This window comes from Crocuta crocuta, unplaced genomic scaffold (genome assembly GCF_008692635.1).
Source record: "Crocuta crocuta isolate KB4526 unplaced genomic scaffold, BGI_CrCroc_1.0 scaffold224, whole genome shotgun sequence".
In the NCBI taxonomy this organism is placed as follows: domain Eukaryota; kingdom Metazoa; phylum Chordata; class Mammalia; order Carnivora; family Hyaenidae; genus Crocuta; species Crocuta crocuta.
Genome location: NW_027529545.1, coordinates 36132 through 41273, shown reverse-complemented (window position 1 = coordinate 41273; position 5142 = coordinate 36132). Strand labels below are relative to the sequence as shown.

The 5142-nt window shown below is 51.4% G+C and overlaps 1 pseudogene; it reads left to right on the top strand.

The window, feature by feature from the left end:
* Positions 1-328: 328 nt before the first annotated feature.
* LOC144229372 (annexin A2 pseudogene) lies at positions 329-1311 on the top strand (annotated as a pseudogene).
* The last annotated feature ends 3831 nt before the right edge of the window (positions 1312-5142 follow it).

Here is a 5142-nt window from a genome sequence, read left to right as displayed (position 1 = left end):
GGGGGGGGGGGGGGGGGGGGGGGGACGGACACAGAATCCGAAGCAGGCTCTAGGCTCTGAGCTGTCAGCACAGAGCCCGATGTAGGGCTAGCACTTGTGAACCACGAGATCATGACCTGAGCTGAAGTCAAGACACTCAACCAGCTGAGCCACCCAGGTGCCTCTTTATCCATTTTTGAAACAGCATTGCTGTGGGAGGTGAGGCAGGGTGGGCCTCGCCCGCATGGGGACAATGTGCCTGCTATAAATGCCCCAGCCAGGACAGCCAGCTCTGCTGCACAACTGGGGACGCTCGCTGCTCTCGGGACCTGGCCCAGCTTCTTTCAAAATGTCTAGTGTTCACGAAGTTCTCTGTAAGCTCAGCTTGGAGGGTTATCCCTCCATGCCCCCAAGCATGTATGGGTAGGTCAAAGCGTACACCAATTTTGATGCTGAGTGTGATGCTCTGAACATTGAAATGGCCATCAAGGCCAAAGGTGTGGATGAGGTCACCATTGTCAGCATTTTGACCAATCGCAGCAATGAACAGAGACAGGATATGGGCGAAGGCAGATATGGGCCAGAGCAGGACCAAGAAGGAACTTGCATCAGCACAAAAGTCGGCCTTGTCCAGCCACCTGGAGAGCAGGATTTGAGGCCTCTTGAAAACACCCGCTCAGTAAGATGCTCTGAGCTGAGAGCCTCTGTGAGGGGCTGGGGACCGATGAGATCACCTGCTCAAGGACCCATCAAAAGCTTCAGGAAATTAAGAGTCTACAAGGAAATGTACAAGACCAATCTGGAAAAGGACATCATTTCTGACACATCTGGTGACTTCCGCAAGCTGATGGCTGTCCTTGCCAAGAGTAGAAGAGCAGAGGTTGGCTCCATCATTGATTATGAACTGATTGACCAAGACGCCTGGGATCTCTACGATGCCGGAGTGAAGAGGGAAGGAACTGATGTGCCCAAGTGGATTGGCATCGTGACCGAGTGGAGCGTGGGTCACCTCCAGAAAGTGGTTGAGGGGTACAAGAGCTACTGCAGTTATGACATGCTGGAGAGCATCAAGAAGGAACTCCAAGGACATGTGGGAGATGCTTTCCTGAACCTGGTCCAGGGCATCCAGAACAAGCCCCAGTATTTTGCTGACCAGCCGTACAACTCTGTGAAGGACAAGGGGACTCGTGATAAAGTCCTGAATAGAATTATGGTCTCTCGCAGTGAAGTGGACATGTTGAAAATAAGGTCTGAGTTCAAGAGGAAGTATGGCAAGGCACAAAGGGCGACTGCCGGAAAGCACTGCTGTACCTGTGTGGTGGGGGTGACTGAGCCCCTGAGCACCAGGAGTGCTATTCCTTTGTTTCCAGCTAGCAGTTCTAGAAAACAGCTGTGACTAGCAGTCCCCTTATGGCCATCCCTGCAAGGATGACGTTAGCATTGCCCCTCCCCATCTTTATTTCAGTTGCCTAAGCATTGTCTGCTTCTCATGTCTAGTCTCTTTAGCCAAAGAAATGAACACTGCAAGGAGTAGGAAGTGAGGTCTATGATGTGAAACACTTTGCTCTTGTGTACTGTGTCATAAACAGATGAATAAATGGAATTTTCACTTTATAAAACAATAAATAAAAACAGCAGTGGTGAAAATTCTCGTATGGCTGTATTTAGAAATATTCATTACTGATGTAATGGTATATGTGGCTTACTTAGGAAAATTGCCATTTACAAAAAGGCATAGAGGGGCATCTGGATGACTCAGTCGGTTAAGCGTCCAACTTCGGCTCAGGTCATGATCTCACAGTTTGTGGGTTCGAGCCCATGCTGGGCTCGGTGCTGACAGCTCAGAGCCTGGACCCTGCTTCTGATTCTGTGTCTCCGTCTCTCTGACCCTCCCCTGCTCACACGGTCTCTCTCTCTCAGAAATAAACAAAACATTTTTTAAAAAGGCATAGAATGTGAGGCTCAAATCAATCTACGAATAAAACCTTTAAAGTCAGTAGTATATTATTTTTCCCTAAAGTTTTATTTATTTATTTTGAGAGAGACAGAGACAGTGTGAATGGAGAAAGGGCAGAGAGAGAGGTAGGGAGAGAGGATCCCAAGCAAGCTCTATACCGTCTGCATAGAACCTGATGTGGGGCCTGAACTCACAAAGCCCTGAGACCATGCCCTGAGCCAAAATGAAGAGTCAGACACTTAACCTAGAGAGCCAGCCAGGAGCCCCAATCAGTAGTAAATTATTAAAGAGGAGAAAAAAAGGGGCACCTGGGAGGCTCAGATGTTGACCATCCGACCCTTGATTCCTTGATTTTGGCTTAGATTGTGATCTCAGGTTCGTGGAATAGGGCTTCATGTTGGGCTCTGTGCTGAGTCTGGAGTCTTCTAAAGAGTTTCTCTTTCGCTCTCTCCCTCTGCCCCTTTCTCCCAGTTATGCTCTCTCTCTCTCTAAAATAAAATTTAGGGGTGCCTGGGTGGCTTAGTTGGTTACGCGTCCGATTGGCTCAGGTCATGATCTCGCGGTTCATGGGTTCGAGCCCCGTGTGGAGCTCTGTGCTGACAGCTCAGAGCCTGGAGCCTGTTTCAGATTCTGTGTCTCCCTCTCTCTCTGACCCTCCCCTGCTCATGATCTCTCTCTCTCTCTCCCTCTATCTCTCAGAAATAAATAAAATAAAATTTAAAACAAAAGAGACAGAGAATTTGGGTGCTGCAGTGGCTCATGGGTCTTTCCATACGGCTGCCTGTTTCCAGTTCTCCCTGCACATTCAACGCAGNAGGAAAGAGCAAGGCCGCATGGAGGAGATCGCCGCCTAGTTGTTGGAGGAAACTCTAACAAGGGCGGCACAAGGGGAAGCAGAAGGCAGAGCACCGGAGCCCATGAGTGATGTACCCTTCTAACAAGCTAGGCAAGGCTTTCCCCCCATCCCTGCACCCCCTCGGGGCCTCCCGGGCCGTGATGCCGGGCCTGGGGGTTACTGATGCCCAATCCCAGCCAGGCTGCTGCACGGCAAGGTCCAGGGCCCAGTGCACATCCATCTGGCCATGTCCCGGGGGAAAGGGCCCCTCCAGGTTCAGCAGATGCTCTTGAGTAGAACCCAGAACATGCCCAAGTCCCTGCCCTTGCTGTCGGCCCGCGCCCCCCATGCCTCCCCGCCCCCACGTGCTGCCATGTGCGCAGCCACAGACAGATGGACGCCGTCCACATCTGGAAGAAGACGGAGAAGCTCGGGTCCCACCGGGACCCTGAGTAAGGGCAGGTGTGTTTCCCGCTTTCAAGACACTGAAGACACCACCTCGGCTTAGCAGACAGACGGTGGTGAAACAGCCAAGCGAAAGAGCTTCAAATATTAACCCCACCTTGGGGAGTTAGAGAGTTAAGGAAAAAATATGTGTTAGGTACATGAAGTTTTCAACATAACTTTTTAATTAAAAAAGTTTACTAAATGTTTATTTTTGAGAGAGAGAGAGAAACAGAGCGAGCTGTCAGCACAGAGCCGGACATGGGGCTCGAACTCATGGACCATGAGATCATGACCTGAGCTGAGGTGTACAGCTAATAACCGCCTGAGGCACCCCTCCCCCACAGGCGCCCCCAAAATAACTGGAACATAGCGATGGATGCTTCCAGAGCACACAGTCACACAGCTGTTTGGTTACCGAATGGCATTTAAACCCTGTCAACCAGACACCGCGTTCTGAACAGCTGCAGTCACGCCTCCCGCATCCATCACGCACTAACAGGTCCTCCGGTTAGTGGAGGAGCGTGTGCCTTCGTGTCGCCCTTCCATCTATGCCACCGCGCCTCCTTCTTCAGACCCGGGAAACCTCCTCCATGACAACTCACAAATGCCTCCCCACCATTTCCTTCCAACGACGGAGCCGCGCCCGGAAGGCCCCTGCTGCCAGGCCAGGACCCGGGAACTACAGGCCGCATGTGGTACCCAGTACCTGCTCTGAACCCAGCCACTCCCAGAAATGGAGAGTTAACCACCGTTTACTGCTTCTGTCTGTGCTTCCAGCCATCTGGATTCACAATGAACGTGCGGCTGAAGGGGAGCTCTGTGTGCAAAGCGCCTGTGACACCGATGTGCTCCAGAGCCAGCTGGAAAGAGGGGATGCGCCCGCATGAACTACTGACGGAGCGGAAGGCGGGCTGCACAGTCTGCCCGGGACCCCACCACATAGCTAACTGCACTCCCGGGGGCAGTTCTGTTGGCATGAGAGAACTTCTCTGCCGGGTCTGCTCCCGCCCCCTCAGTTTTTCAGTTCTCCTCCCCCACAAACGTACAAGGTCAAAGCTATAAAACCACTAATGAGTTTGTATTATGCCGGTTAGGAATTCGGGAAATCAAGATCACGAGAAGGACCGCAAATGGGAGTCTGGAGTTCTGTTGGGGCCATATTCTGCTCAGTGCTCCTAACGGGTTCCAAGAGACTAGTCTGTAGATAATGTGTGTGTGTGTATGTACGTCTGCACCGCGTCTGTTGTACGTGTGTCTGTGCCATGCATGTGTTAGATGCTGAAGAGCCAAAAATTAAGTCCCCCATTAAGAGCAACCTCGGGGGGGGCGCCTGGGTGGCTTAGTCGGTTAAGCGTCTGACTTTCGCTTGGGTCATGATCTCGCTGTTCGTGGGTTCGAGCCCCGCGTCGGGCTCTGTGCTGACTACAGCTCAGAGTCTGGAGCCTATTTCTGAGTCTGTGACTCCCTCTCCCTCTGACCCTCCCCTGCTCACGCTGTCTCTCTCTCTCCTAGAAATTAAAAAAAAAAAAATGGGGCTTATGTTTAAAAAAAAGAGCAACCTCGGGCTGCATGTNATTAATTTTAATATTTATTTTGAGACAGAGTGGGGGAGGCTCAGAGTGAGGGAGGGAGAGAGAATCCCAAGCAGGCTCAGCGCTGTCAGCACAGAGCCCAATGCAGGGCTCAAATCCACAAACCATGAGATCCAAATCAAAAGATCAAAATCACAAGTCGGATGTTTAACCGACGAAGCCACCCAGGCACCCTGTATCCCCTGCTTTTTCATTTAAAAAAAAAATATTTATTTTTGAGAGACACAGAGAGAACATGAGCGGGGGAGGGGCAGAGAGGGAGGGAGACAAAATTGGAAGCTGGCTCCAGGCTCTGAGCTGTCAGCACAGAGCCTGACGCGGGGTTGAACTCA